General features: G+C 46.3%; 1 long non-coding RNA gene across 2 annotated transcripts; it reads right to left on the bottom strand.

Annotated features, from left to right (window-relative positions):
• Positions 1-38: 38 nt before the first annotated feature.
• On the bottom strand, positions 39-15852 carry LOC105416483 (uncharacterized). Of its 2 annotated transcripts, none has more exons than XR_964564.2 (3): positions 15426-15852; positions 10028-10136; positions 39-250 (listed from the first exon to the last, which is right to left on the bottom strand). It is a non-coding gene; the product is annotated as an uncharacterized lncRNA (long non-coding RNA). The 2 variants fall into 2 exon arrangements; XR_003888524.1 differs by lacking the exons at positions 10028-10136; positions 15426-15852 and adding exons at positions 3037-3142; positions 3278-3881.
• Positions 15853-16038: the final 186 nt, after the last annotated feature.

Raw genomic sequence — 16038 nt, 5'->3', positions numbered from 1 at the left:
CTTAATGGTCACATGGTTGATTCAGACTGTAACGCTGACTCTTAATTTGATTAGCTGGAGGAAATTTCATTCCCATCATCATGGAGTCCTTGGACTGGGCCACAGACACGTACAGTGAAGGAGGGGGTCCCAGTTAATGTGTCCGTGTCTGCTTTGCACGCTCACGTCTGCGCTGGCCAAACCAAAACGGAGCTGGTGTTGATGGCATAAAGGGGAACTTCTCATCTCAGAATTAAGTGGGATCTTCTTCCTATAAAATATAATAATCCAAAATAACCCAATGCTTTTCAAGTGAACCGATTCAGAAATAGTCACATTTGGGTAAATCTTTATAGGAAAACAGCATCACATGTTTTTATTTTGCATCATTAGATTAAACCAATGTCCTGTTCTGAAAACCATCCGATTTATTTTCTTCAGTTTGTAAATCACTGATCCACTATTTTAATGCGCTGTGACCAGCGAAGCCCTCATCCGTACATTTCACTCCGGGAATAAGAATTTTTTTTAAAAACCTTGTTGCATATTACATTTCTAACATGAGCCACTTAGTGGACGGTAGAAAAGGAAGAAGAGAAAATTATTGGATGGACACGAGTCAAAGAGGATGCTAGCCCTCAGGAAATGAGGATGTGGAGCACTCATTGCAGACTGGACTGACTTTTAAAGAGGATTAATCCTGTGTGTGTGTGTGCGCGTGTGTGTGTGTGTGTGGAGGAGGTTGATGACCTGAACTTATATGAGCACCAATAAAGCAGTCATCAGGCAACGAGACAGATGTTTAAACCTCCTCCAGATGAAGAAATATGAGCTGCCTTGTTTGTAAAACGAGGGCGGTGTCTCGTTTGTCTCCCCCATCCATTCTCCCACTTAGGCTGCTTTATTACTGCAGGATGTTCAGCTGTTTGAGCAATCTGATCAGCCGTTTGCCCTTTACTGCCGAGATGTCAGGGGGATTAGACATACCTTTGTGTTCGCACAATTTTCCCTTTGATTCTGTGCACCAACAGCCCATTCATCCATTCATATTCTCCCTTAGCTACCCCAGCTGACATCACCCACACAGGAAGCACAATCGCAGACGTTCTTGGCTAATTACTACAATTTGCTCTTGAGGTTATGTCCCCAGAAATACCAGGAATGTTGACGGAAAAGATACCATGAAAGGGGGAAGGAATGTCGGAGAGAGAGGGAGAGAGAGAGGGAGAGAGAGAGGGAGAGAGAGAGGGAGAGAGAGAGAGAGAGAGAGATTGGCTTGTCTGCTGCCAAAAGGTTACAGAGCAGATTCACAAATTGCATACAGTCATGAGAGGATTTGTAATGAGAAGCAGTATGTGACTAAGCTGAACTCTCTCTCTGTCTCTCAAACACACACACAAACAGAGAGAGAGAGCGAGAGAGCGAGCAGTGATCGACCATGGCGTCCAGCCCCTTCAGTGGCATATTAATGGGGTATGAAGACCATCCTGCAGTTGCCTCTCCAGGGTTTTAACGGTATCGTTTCCTGTATCTCAGCAGAAGAAGCCATCAAAAGGGGTGCGTCATCACCGGTGTCCCTAAACACAAACATCTCCACTAATTGCAGGTTTTACGTGCCCTCCACTCAAATGCTGCCCATTAAATACATGGGCGAGCATCTTTACCCACAGCTGCCTGCATTCTCAACGTTGCCAAAGAGAAAATGTATTAATCGGTTTAACTTAACATCTAAATCGCAATAGTGAGAAATGCATTGATATTTTTGGAGTTAATGGTTTTTCCATCCCTTTTTCAGATGGATGCACTCACATATTTCCCTTAGGGATTAAACAGGACGTCTGAGACTGGGCTGCTTGGAGGGATGTCTGATAAGATGATTTGACAACTATATTCAATATCCAGCGATAGGAGATTCTAAATTAGAGCCTGGAGAATGACAGAAATGTGTGAGGAAGGTGAAGAACACCTTTTGGGACGCTCGCTGGTGGTAAACCACATATTTAAAGTGCTAATGATATGTAGCGGCTACTGAGGTGGCACATATAAAGCAGATAGAGGCTGCCAGGCCAACGTGTCTGCAATGACAGCCTTACTGCTGTAACACAGGCAACATCTCCATCAACCTTGTAATCACAATATGACAGAACACGTCGTCCATCTCAGTGACCTGCCGCAAAGACTCCTTTTAAAAATCCATTCACATTCATGGACCAGGGAACTGAGGTAAGGGCCGGTTGGACTGAGAAAGACCATCAAAAACAGAAGAGGAAAACGTTTTCTATTAAAGCCCAGTCGGGTTTTTGTTTTTAGCAATACCTCTTCGCATGGAAGCAACACAATGCTGCTATGTTATCCAGAATTTTCCAATTCACCCGGAGACCCGGAATAACACGACAAAAGTGTCTTGGAGTATTGCGCGTATTGTTTTCAGACATGTATTTACCTTCACAACACCTGAGCTGAAACCACAGCTGAGAACGCAATGACAATATAATTCAGGCTTGGTGACCTGGAGAAAATCGGCTTCTATCGTTCTCTTTCTAAAAAAGGGGAACGATAGAAGCTTGAAGCCCTACAAACAGCCGATGCAGACATAATGTCAGTGAGGAGATGAGCTGATAGGGCTCAGCCTCCATCCTCTCTCAGGGGAGAGTTGTCTTTCTGCCTCTCACCAGCTCGGTCAAGGTGATTATAGCCTAATAAACCCTGCATCCACTAGTGTATTGCGCAACACGTATGTCCATCTTGCTCAATCAGAGCCGAGGCGTCCCGCCTGCTACACATTATAGGAGACGGTGTCAGAGCGCAATGCTGGTGTTTTTCCCCTCCGATATTTGTGCCCTGCAGGCTGCTCATAAGCACCAGAACAACTATTTTAATTCTGAATTAGGCCGCCAGACAAGCGAGATGTGTTTTCTGACGAGCTGCGGGAAAGAATACTAACGTCATTGTGTGACCCTGATCCTGGGACGAGTTACCAGAGAGACTGTGACGTCATGGCAACGGTGGTCCAGAATGATAATGAGCTCACTGGTGTTGGAGACATGCGTTTGCTACCTGGTGGAACTGACTCATCCAGAAGATCGGGGGGTGGGAGGGCACACACGGCTGCAGCAAAACAAGAAGCGCAGTGTTTTGAAGAGAAAGCTTCAAATTAGGTGGCCTGAAAGAATAGGAATAGTGAGGTTTACTGGTATGGAAAAAGCCAGCGAGCGATTCTAATCAGAGCCATACAGCTGTGAGCACACACACACACTTCAGAGCGGCACAGAGGGCGGAGTGTGAGCCGGCAGCTCACCTCCTTTTCTCCTCATCCTTCCCCGTCCGGCTGTGCATTATGAAAGGTCACTAATGTCATCTGGACCTGTTAGTCCAGACACGTTCCCGCTGCGTTGGCTTCCAGCAAAGCTCCTCACACCCAGAAAACTTCAGCTCTTTCCCGCACGGTGACATTTTTGTCCTCCTTCAGGTCTCCAGCGCGTGCGTTGTTCAGCATATTAAAGCTCACGTGAGCTTCATAAGCACAGCCGTCATTCTGTTTAAGAGGGGGAAGCAAGCGGAGGAACCTATTGGCTCCAGTTCAGAGCAGCGGTGCCAGTTCTGGATGGCATCACACCAACCTGGCAGCGGACGCTCGCAGAGCAAAAGCAGGAACGCTAACTTTGTATCGTGATCTGCCGCCGCAGAACTGGCTGCGTTTTGCCTCGACTGTATCTATCTGGCTCAGGCTTGACGTTCATTTGCAAAGAGTGTGGCGAGCGAGCGAGCGACACCAGAGTTTTAGGCACGCTGTTCATGCATGTTATCACGAGCTGACGTGTTGCTTCATTTCTGCTGCGCGCTGTCGCGAGAACAACTGCAGCCACCAGCCTGTGTCCTTCTGATAAGATAAGGAGTTTAGAGCTCGTTAATTCAAAAGAAATATGAACTATTGTGCAGAAACATACAAAAACACATTAAAATAACTAGCATGTTTCCTGCCAACATACTGCAGAGAAAAGAAATGTGCATATTTAGTCTGTTTGTCCGAGTGGGTGCATCTGTTTGTTGTGTGTCCATGTTTACTGATGCACTGTGGAAATATAGGTGATCCTTATAGGGAACAAACAGGATGAAAGCCTGGCCTGGGGGCTTTTACTCTTTCATTTTTGTGAGCTTGAAAGAATTAAAGATAACAACAAAAGCTTAAATTATGTCATGCTTGGACCACCTCAATCATTTCCTCTGTGGTTTCGGTTCAGCATAACGTTCAGGATCTGTAACCACCTTCCAGCATAACACATAAATCATCGACTCAGCCGCTAAAAAAAAAGAAAAAAAAAAAGAATCCAACCAATTTCCTAAAACAACGCTTGGACACAATATTGATAGAAACACTCAGAAATTTACTATAGAATGTTCTAAACCTGGTTGGCGGACAACCTGCCCGATCCAGCCAATATTTCAGCTGAAAACACTCAAGAAAATGAACCAACTTTATCATCATAATTGGTGGAAATAACCGAGCTCATGTGCCCAAAATGTAGCAGCACACGCCTGCCAACAGCAGAAGAAGAACTGCCCTGCAGGACGTTTTCGCTGACAAAACGCTACACGTATAATCGATTGTACCCCTCAGCGGGGTTTAACTCTTGTAAAACAAGACGAGCGTGGCTCTCCAGCTCGCGCCTGTGCATGAATGACCACGAAACAGTTGATAACAAATAGAAATACCGGACTGTGCTTTGCATCCTAATGTGACTTGGCGGCCGAAGGGCGTCTTGATTTTGTTTGATTTTGCCCATGTTAGACACACTTTGGTCCCACAGATGCTGCTGTGAAATGACGCCACGTGTCCCGACTTTGAGTCTGGAATAGACGGGGGACATTTGGACCTCCGGTTCCTCACAGCAGGAGGCTGAAATTCTGTTTTCTGTTGGCCAGATATGCTCTCCACAGTTTGACTGCTGGAAATTGGGCATCCCCAGCTCACTTCCTGCTTCTCTGTGTTCAACCGCAAGCTCAGATACTCTTTCTTCCTCCGCATTCCTGCAAGACGTGAACAGGAACTGGTGGCTTTTCTACTGAAAATTTCAGACCATTCAAAAACCAAACAAGCGGAGGCATCGAAAGCCAGAATGTCATCATGGCTTATGAATGAGCCCCGTACCCCCGAGGGAGGCCCGGAGCGATGGTCAGTGTGCTGAAGTTAGCCTGGCAGTGTGAGGGGGCTGCGCTGAATGCTCAGAGTCAGCCTGCAGCCATGCAAGCGTAAATGCATCGTGCACTGGGGAGACGTCCTGTGGCAAAAAAACAAGTGCACGCTAAGGCTTGTTGAATTAGTTGATGCTACAAGGCACGAGGCTTCGATGCGGTTAAACATTTAATAACGGGTTGCCTGAAACTATTACTTTTTTACTTTAGCCAGGAGGTTCATTTTCCTGTACTGTGTTTTTGTTTGTGTGGCTGTTTAATGAGGTAATGTTTAACACTGCCAAGGAAATCTATTGTTGGCGCCTAAAACAGCAAAATCCAAACCAAACAGACATGCTGACAGAGGAGACTCATATTTTACTAAATGATGAATGAAATATGAGACTCTTTTACTTCATTTTTTCAAGGAAAATGGTCACAGAGGAAAATAAAATTAGAGATGTACAGATTCTGAAGTGCTTGCATTCAGAAAGGTTTTTTTGCTCTTTTCTTCAACCATTCAGAGATTATTTCTCTCCCTTGTGCCGCCTTTAGCAGAGACAATGAATCCGCCTCGCTCTGAATGATCACTCATGAAGAGAAGCTGCGCCATTACCAAGGAAATTAGTCTGTTTGTGATTTCATTTTAGATTTTCAGGCTTAATTGCAACATTAGTGTGAGTGTGTGCACCAGTTTCTGTTACCTTTTGGGGACCAATTCTAGCAGAAACCCCTGTGGGGACCAAGAACTGCTCATAATTCTCTTAATTGTTGGATTCTGAAAGGCCAAGACAAAAGAAAGTTATATGGAGGTTATAGACTATTATATTTGAGGAATATCTGTTCTTAAATGACACTCTGACAGGCCACTGACAGGCCGGAAGCACAACAGCCTGCAAAAACTAACAAGTAGAATGCGCCAGCCACTGTAAACCCACGGTAAATACGGCAAAATGTCATTCAGTCGGAGTTTAGTCCAAGAAAAGGAAGGGAGCAGCACACACATGCGGCCATTACACACATTCAGCATCACTTTACAGAGTCGGAGAACGATGACAAAGCTGTTAGAATACAGCTGGGCCTAAAGCGACACATCAATATTTCCGATCAATTCCTCTTTCATCCAGGCACAGAAAAATGAACATTTTCCCAACAATAGACTGTCCCGTTTAATCTTCCCCTCTCATCTCACTGCGCTCTCCTCTGCAGGCATTTATTGCTGAAAGATCTGTGATTTCCTGTGCAGGCTGCTGATGGGGGTCAGCGGGAGGGTGGGGGTCCGTTTCCTTTGGCTAATTTCAGCCTTGACTCTTGAGCCAGGTGGGTTTGAGGGTCAAGGAGAAAAGGCAACAGAAGAAAAGCCGCAAAGGCAAAGGGGCATGAAGTGGATTAGTCTGCCTGTATTTATGAGGCACTTCTTTCTGGGACTAAGGTTGGCTGTAGCAAGTGCAGAGCTATTTGATGTATATTAATGAGAAATTTATCTCTCAGTAACCACCAGCCATTCGTGTGGCTGTTTCCAAACTGGCTTTTAAAATAGGAGTCAAGTTAAAGGACTATTACGCATACATTTGTTCCCTAGCTTTGTTTACCTGCCTTATTTGGGGGGAAAAAACACATTGAAGATGTTCTTACACCATTAGTTTTGTAATCACATCTTTATCTTGTATTTCTAAAGCTCCACAATGGCCTGGAGTCCAGATCATCAGTTAGCCAACAAGAATGCACCAGGAAGACACACGAGGACGAGTGGTTGCTGTTCCCACGAGTGTTTAATCCTTAGTGGAGACTCGCCGCCCACCTCTGGAGAGATGAGTGATGAGAAAGTGAAAGGAACAGAGTGGAAAGACAAAAGGATATCCTCTGGAAAGCTGCTACATCTATGGAAACTGGTGATCAAATGAGGCCACGCCCAGTGGGTGCCAAAAGGAGCCAAGGCCCTCGCTCCCAAAACGGTCGCAACACAAACAAGCTGGGAACTTCAAAGCATGCGGTGAAAAAAGACCACACACACAATCACACACACGCACACACACACCCCCACGGAGTCTGAAGCATCTCCGGTCACATGACCCCAGACCAGGTGCACTCAAACTGGCTCCTTGGCAAAGCAAAGCAACTGGTGCCCCCGTCACTTTTGAGCAGCAGCCTATCAGAGGCTGGGGTGGCCATTTTGGGGGCTCAGGCAACCTCCTTGATTGACTGAGCCCCTGCTGCTCTTCAATATGCCCACCCTCCCCACGGTGCTGCAACAAGCCTCCCATTCACAGTCATCTGACACCTCCCGCTTCCCCATTCTCTACCTCCCCCTGCCAGGTGGAACCAAACACATGCCTGCTGTCTGAAAGCCATGAAGACGTGCCAGCATCGCCCGGGTCACCGCCGGGGGTACGGAGGGAAATCAGACAGACTCACGGCCGAGCCAAGTGTTCAGTAGGAAAGAAAGGAGACAATGAAAGGAGCAAAAAAGGACAAAAATGGACACACACACACAAGAGGACGTGGAAAACACTAAAAAGAAAAAAGGCTGTCGTCTACAAAGAAATTGAATGATAAACAATTTTCAGCTTGAACAAATAAAGAGCAAATCTTTCCTCTTGGGCTGAAGAAGGAAAACACAGTCAAATCAGAAATGTCCTTCCTTCTGTGTATGTTCACTTCCTGCTAACAGACGGCGATGGTCAGGATTGCCAAAACCGCAATGTTTCCCACAAATAGCTTTGAAGCCGGAGACGCATTAGGAGCTGTAACGGAGCTGCAGGCTCTGCTGATGACAGACATAGGGAGGATATTGAGCTAATCGCTGCTCAGGTGCACACACGCAGATCTGACCACATGCTCCTGCTTTTACAGAAGGCTCCTCTCTGCTCTCTGCATGCTCTCCCTGCCGCCTCCGCTGCTCATTTAGTAACCTGTTACCTCTCAGCAGATGAAGCGGGGGCCATCTCAGCCAGACAGCGCAACGCTCCCCACTTCAGCCAAGACCCAATTTGAGCCCTTCAGCTGGAAATGACATTCTCCCAGCTTGCTAATGCTGAATTAATAGCAAATCTAATGGGTGCGAGAGCTGAAGACGCGGTAAAATCGGGACTTTGATTTCCAGTCACGGGGACGCACGTCAGCTATGTTTCACTAATTTCTGACTCAATTTAAACTGAGGCCCATTCACAAGGCTTGTATTCCTGACCCCGACCTCTGTCCGTCTGAGGACTGAAGCAGATCAACAGAACAGCTCTGATAGCAGCATCAATGGAGCTGATGACAAAGTGCTCTGGAATAAAGAGGGAGGACAAACGGGGAGAAAATGACGCTCCTGTAAGGGAGGTGGGTATTGATAAAGTGTTGCGCCACAGCAGTCTCAAATCTGTATGTATGAACCTGCAGCACTTTCTGAATCTATATCACTTCCTTCTTCTGTTTAATCAAGTCACTTCATTGAGATGAAGGTGGTGTTCGCTTTAATATTAACACCACGCAGATACCAAGACATGGCGGCAGTCCCACATATTCTGAACCTATTCCACGAATGAGAACTAACCACATCGAATCCGTCATTCTCGCCGCTTCTCCTTTGTTTTCTGCAAAGTCTTTCATGTCAGGCGGCCGCGAGACTGAGGCTGGAATCAGGGGGGAAAAGGTCAATGTGCGATGTTGCAGTTGGAAACGTCCGCTGTAGTTGGGGCGACGCGTGTGACATCAGCTTCTCTGTGTGTCCACGTCTTCCACCTCCACTGCTGGGGCGTGCTTTTTTATAAATGATTAACTAACCGAGTCAAGGAGGTCACGCATCGCAGCCCTCTGTGATGACGGAGAACCGGCATAGTTGGTGGAACACGGAGTCGGTGCATGCTCATCGAATGGCAATGGAGCAGACGCGCAGCTGCTCTACGGTGAAGCTGCTATTAATGATGCGTGTTTAAAAAAAAGAAAAAAGAAAAGGCAATCTGCAAACAGCGTCTGGCAGATAACATTAATTGCCATGCCCTAAAGATAGCATATTTCTGAAAAATGTTCTATTTAAACACGCTATCAGAGCGGCAGAGAATCCTGCGGAAAATGAAGCCTGCTTGTGTAATGGCTCATCTCTGGGGGCCACGCTGTGGATGTACACAGCTCATTAAAATGAGCCGCGATAATGGGAACAAGCGTGATTATCTAGCTAATGACATGTTATCTTTTAAAGAAAAGAGCGAAGTACAGCGCGAGGATTAACAAGGGTGCGAGACTGCAGAGCCTAAATTATTTCAGATTTAATGTGCCACCGTAAATATTGTATTTACTGCTAATATAGTGTATGTCAGGCCGACCAAATCAGCCTGGCACAATCATTTGGCACTTGAAATGGAGTTTCTCACGAGTCGCGTGTGGATAGTTGACGGTATTGGCCCTCAGAGCGATGTGGACGGTTGCAAATGTAGCGCTCACAGCAACACAGTCCTGCTGAGCGTTAAAAAGCAAAGAAACACAAGTTGGCAGGCAGGAGACACACAAACCGACGCTGCCACAGAAATAAAGACCTCTTTGTACATTCCACATTTAAATGCAGCTGAAGTTTACTGTTGATATTTATTCCAATCTTGCCCACTAATCGATAGCTTTAATGTAGGAAATTCCATGGTGCTCAATTGATTTGTTCCTCAGGAAATGCAGCTTAAAACAGGCCTCTCTAGAAGCCTCCAACGGACCAGGCGCTGAAGGGTTCTAATGCTGAATCTGCTTTGGGGTTTTGAATAAAACAACATTTTTCTGTTGCAGCCTCCTGTAGGAATGGACACTGCATAGATTTATTTAGAGCGAGGGTGCAGTGGGCCCGTGGTGGTGTGCCTGATATCGTGTGTGTGTGTGTGAGTGTGTGTGTGTGTGTGTGTACAGGCACCTGCATTTGGCCCTTTCTCACTTTCCCTCACACAGAAGCCCTTTTGTGATCTTCTGGCACCCTACAGGACTGTTGGAGTGCAGGTCTGGGCGAGTTCCTCTCCTGGGACCTAAAAAGGTGCCAATAAAGAATCTAAATAAATGTTTGTTTGTTTGTTTGTTTTATATATAAGGCATTTTACTTACGTCTCATCAATGCTAAAAATATAAAATGGAAAGTTTGGACAGAGAGATGGACCAGTTGACACTTGGGATGTTTCTGCCTTCATTATAGTCTGTGGAGAGCGCTGGGCTGTGGGATGGAGCGTCGGGTCAGGTGTCACCGCCCCCACCCACACTCCCACCCCCGCACGGGAGCCACCTCACCTGTCAGTCACGCTCCTTCGCGCTGAGCGACAGCTCTGTCAGGTAGGAGCAGCGAGGGGAGAGTGAGCGAGTCCAGTCGCATCTGTTGTTTCACAGGCAGTGAGCGTTCAGCCCGGGGGGAGCTCATTATAACCCACCCTGTCGAGACCCTCGCGCTGGCGCTCTCGGTCACAATACGATCGGTGTAAACAAGACGGCTTGTTTTGGCCAAAAAGCCCACCTTGCCATTCCTGGCTCCATTGGTGTGAGCTCACCCACACCGCACGACACCCGATGGAGAGGCCGTTGAAGGTAACAAGTGACACTTGGTGTCTGTTGCACAAACAAGGTGTCGACCCTGGCTGATCTGTGACAGGGAACCTTTCTACACTGCCCACGGGCGTAATGTTGCACCTCGGAGAGGCAGAGGAAGCCGCCTTTCTGTCTGTGTTACTGATTCTCGCTGGCATTGAAGGCGCATTGTTTATGGGAGATCATTGGTTTCTGTGTGTGTTTGTGGAAGTGGGAGGGAGGGAGGGGGAGTAAAGAGTGGCTTTAGAGAGTGGGAAATACAGCAGGAAGCATGCTGGGACGTGTGTGACCCTCATGAAGGCCGCTGCGTCCCTCTCTCTGCTGTCCAGGTTGCTCATTTACGCCCCACTGAGAAGTACAAATGTGGAGACATTGAATAAAAATAAAGGGAGATAAAAACACATCACTAACTCAGCACCAACAGGCTTTCACTGAGGTGTCTGTACATTTAGGACACATGCTCAAATCCATAAAGTCTTTTTAGTCGGGCTGTAAGGACACAAGACCAGGACTGGACATTAAAATTCATGAAGCAGAGTTTTAAATCTGGAGATACGGCAGCAGACGGGAGAGATAAACTCGCAACCTGGAGTCAACATGCACTGACAACAAGCCTGAGGCTAACCAAAGGCCATCTCCCCACCCGGATCACCTGGGCCCGCCAGGGGTGTCTGTGACCTTCTTGCTTTAAAGCAAATTAATCTTTTACATAATGACACCACCACCAGTCTATTCTGGAGTTTTTAATCCAGAAAACTAATATTATTGAAGGCTAACGGGGCAAAACTGTCAGGCGGCGTGTCGTTTCAACCACAGTTTCCTATTTACAACCTAATCTCTGGCTGAAGGCTGCACCAGCTACACACACATCTCTCCCTATGGAAAGTTTTCAGCAGGTTTTTTTGTCCTCGTTGGAAACTTTCAGCACATTTTTTACATTCTCGGAGCGACAAGATTGATCCGATTTAAAATTCCCAACAAACCGACAACTGAGAGTTTGTGCGGGAACAGTGCACGTATAAATGGAGGTTTAGACCGAGGATGTAATGCAGACTAAATGGTTTTAATAAGTGGAAATGAGCTTTTCTGGCTGTTTAAAGAGTCCAGATGGAGAGGACAGACTTGAATGAATGGGAAAATGAGTGTGCACTGACGTGTGCCATCATTATCTTGGGCGCAACCCAACATGTTGAAACTTCAATGATAGCAGAACAATGTAGACGGACGAAAAGTGCACGTTACTGCGATGCTCCAAATATGTGCAATAATCAATTTCTCCAGCTTTGCCATTATATCATGAGTAAAAGCAGTAATAAAAGTCATAAAGATGGCTTTATCAACTAATCATTTCTGAAGTGAAGCCTCCACTTTTCCCTCTTGAAAGTTTTAATCGATCTTTTTGCAGTTTGGCAGCGAGTTGAGAAGCGGAGAAGGGTAAAATTATTTGAGAAATAAGCCTGCTACTTCAATGCTGTGGAGAAATTACCATTATGAAGTCGACAACGGCCTCTATTGATTTTGCCGCGTGTGTCCTCCATGGTAATGAAGATGGCGGATGTCAGCGCGGCCACGGTGCAATCAGAACAAATTGGGCAGCTTTTCTCCAAGTGATGAAGTGGAGGGAGGCCGAGCTGTGGCACCAAGTACCGGCGGACTTTTTGGACCAAGAAGGTCCCAGACGCCCCCGGCGGGCCCAGGTCATCCGAGTAGGGAGATGGCCTTTGGTTAGCCTCAAGCTGGGTGAAACGGTTAATTTGGAAATGTACCGAGATCACCAAGGCGGCAGTTGGAGCCCCAATCCGGGGTCATCCAATCCTGGTGGCCTGCAGCCAGAGCGGACTCCCTGATTCTAAAGCGCACGGCAGCACATTCTCTTAGTCATCACGCGGTCACGTGAGCCTCCTCACTATTCCTGGCGTGTTGATAGCGTGTCCATGTGAAGGCTGCTGTAGGATGAGAGTTCTGCTCCGGCATCAAGAGCGTCGCACGGGGGTTCAGAAAGGGACGAAACCTGTGATGTAACGAGGGGCCGATGAGACCGCATCGCTTCACAAAGGCTCTTTGTCATGTTCATACCTATGTAAATTCTCCTCTCTTCTACATCCTTGACCTCCACTGTTCCACCACTAACAGGTTTTTCCAAGGATCCAATGATGCTCTGGAATACAAATAGTGATGCAGCAGAATTGTGAAAGAATTCTTTCACATGAGCCCCCGTCTCGGCCCGGCCCGGGTGAATCTGTGTCGCCAGCACAGATTCACACACGTTAATGTCATCAGATGACAGTTTCACGAGTTCACTAGGGATGAGAGGAAGATAAGAAGAGGGCTGCTGGACGCAGCAGGAGACGGCAGCAGCCGCACACACTCCAACACGTCGAGTCCATGGTTTGATCTGGCGAGAATATCTGGAGGTCCGGAGCGCTCTGAGGGGGAGATCTGAGCTTTGTTCACTTCTGTTATTCCTTCCTCTGGTCTCTGCAACCCTGGAGCATGCTGAGACACTTTCAGGTTTGCTTTGGCATCGAATCCTGGAGGAATTCAGATTTCTTAGCATTTAGTTCCACCGTTTTCACCTGTGATCACCCCATTATGGATATTAGGAAGGAAAAGAACTAATTTTGGAATCAAATTAGAGATGAACTTTGCTCAATTAATAATTTACTCACCTGAACATTTCTGGTAATTACTTATTGCAGAAGCTTAAAAATACGAGATTATTTTCGCAGAAATTTCACAGTTATCAATCGGCCTAATTGTTGGCTGTTTTTCAATTGTTCGTGTAATTTGAGGCCCAATTTAAGCATCTTAAAGTTCATAAATGCAGTTTGTCACCTGGGGATTGTTGCCTCCTGGAGGTAATTTACTGTCGTCTCATAACTTTTTTTCTTTTTTAATCTGTTAATAACTCAGCCTCCCTCGGTTCTCCGCCACTTCTCGCTCACTCCACCTCTTCTCCACTTCACCTACCTCGATCTCAGACGGAGAAACTCATTATAGCCGAGGATTAGATCGATCAGGGGGAGATGCCCAGTGGAGAGTCAGCGAGCCTGCGCCGAGCAGTTTCTCCCAACAGCGGAGCATCTCTGAATATTCTGGCACATGGAAAATTATTTAGCAGTGCCCAACAGACACATTTACACAAGTAGCTTCAGGATTCACCAGCCAAATTAATGCTTGAGGTTAATGCAAATAGGAAACGAGGCAGAAGGAACCGTTCTTTTATGATGGTTTTTTTTTTTATCCTTCCTCCAAGACCAAAGCTTTCTATGGATGCACTCCTACCAGGACAAACAAACCATCATGCCATCGCCTTGGAAACCAGCATGAGTAAACATAAGTGAGATTGAATCAGAGCTCCGCTTTGTGTCTTCACAGTAACCTCATCGTGCCTCCTTCACCCCGGCACATTTATTTCCCAGAGGGCTAATATTAGCCGCCGTCCTCCGCTCGTCTGACTCAGGAATCCTAAGGACCTCCAGAGAGCCTCTGCTGTGTTGAGGAGGTTAATGATGGATTAAGCATCAGAGTTCTAAGCACTGAGGCCGGAAAACCTTCCATAAAGTTGACATCTTTTCCAAGATCCAGAGCGTCTTTCACCGTTTACTGTAACCAGTCACAACCAGGCAGAAGACGGATTCTGCGTCAGATTCTGTCAGAGAAGCAACTTTTGTTGTTTTAGCATTTACAGAACAAATCATCCTGCTAAATCTCTGCTCCCTTATCGAATTATCTGCTGCACATAAAAGCTTTTCAAATGAGCGACTCTAGCTCTAATTACAACCATTAAAGATTCTAATTACATGAATAAAACATGGCCAATCAACAACAATCCCAAGTGCAGAGAGGCTGGGAAAAGTTTGCCCGTCATCCGTTTCACCACACGGATGCCGTCCTGGGCCGGAGACAGAGCAGCATCCAGCTGACAATGGGACGCTCTGCTCTGCACGCTGGAGATAACTGATAACTAACCCGAAACACCGCCTCTCACATCATCCATCCATCTGAGGTTTCTAATAAATCTGCCACTACCGAGGAGAAATGTCAGAGTTATAAGTGAGTTCACCCTCCTCTTTCTCTGCTGTTGGCTCTGTGTGTGATTCTCCACCACTCCAGCCTCTTTGAAGTGTGCAGCCTTTGATTTGGCAAAGATTGGGGAATTTGATTCCCATCTTAAAGAAGCTGGCGTGCTGCTGCCTTTCTCATGTCCATTGAAAGGACACCTTTGGACCGAATATCAAACTGGATGTGGCTTTCTCCACTGGGAGAGAAGTGCAACTCCAGGCCTGTCAGAGAGGCTGCAGATTGTGTCCACATCTAAAAGGTTATTATATTGACACTGCGCTCTCAGAGCAGCTCACTAATCTTAAGCATCTAACAGCAACAACAGGTCAGAGCATCGGTTATTCAGGAGCTCTTGCAGGTGGCAGAAAGGCGTTGCCATTTTTTCTGTGCATCCAGACAAAGGGCAAATGTGCAAAACATTTGTTGTTTATGCTACAGGTATATTGCAATCAGGAAATTGTGAAATCAGCAGGTGGTTTTGAAATGATCTCTCCATTGTGTCTGACAAAACTTCTTCCCTTTGTTATTCAAGCCATTTCAGCAAGATGTACTGCTCAGACATATTTATTGGAATCAAGAAGGCCCTTAATCCTTTGATTACTATTACTAACTCTCAATGTCCAGACAGGAAATAAGTGCCACTGCCATTAAGTCACAGAAAAATGCCACACACGTACCTCACAAGGCCGCTCATCCTGGCTGATCTTCTCCCTCCACTTTGTGCTGATGATGTGTGTTGACTGTTAAGTTGAAGTGGTTCTCTCAAACTAGTTTTCCCACCCCTGGATCCTAAATATTTAAAATATTTATGATCTTCATGTGGTCAACACAATACGATGGAAATGAGTTTTCCTTGCTCCAGCGAGGATTTTGTTACTTATATACTCCGCCACCAGGGGGCGGTAAAGCCAACGTATTCTCAATCGTGACATATATCTAATGGGATTTAAACTCGACATGTCCTCCAGACAGTAAGGCCGTATTAGTTATACCAATTAAGTCGTTTATTCCAACCGTCTAATATACCCAGAGGGACTTTTCCTCCATCATCGTTCCGAGTAGTTAGAGTTTAATTTAACAACATTACGTCATCTCACTTCCTGTTCAGAGAAGAACTTCCGGGGTCATGGTTGGGGCCCTGGGGTTCACGCTCCTCTGCAGCTAGACACTTTTAATAATGTTGTCTATGTCCCGTATTTCCCCCCTACCAACAGTGACAGCATCTGACTTGTCATACATAAAATATTATTTTAGCTATAAGTTTTGTTATGATGCAATTTCATGCCAGTG

The sequence above is a fragment of the Takifugu rubripes genome, chromosome 5 (genome assembly GCF_901000725.2).
Source record: "Takifugu rubripes chromosome 5, fTakRub1.2, whole genome shotgun sequence".
Lineage (NCBI taxonomy): Eukaryota > Metazoa > Chordata > Actinopteri > Tetraodontiformes > Tetraodontidae > Takifugu > Takifugu rubripes.
The sequence above is the reverse complement of the archived record's forward strand: the minus strand, read 5'-3'. Positions and strand labels throughout refer to the sequence as shown.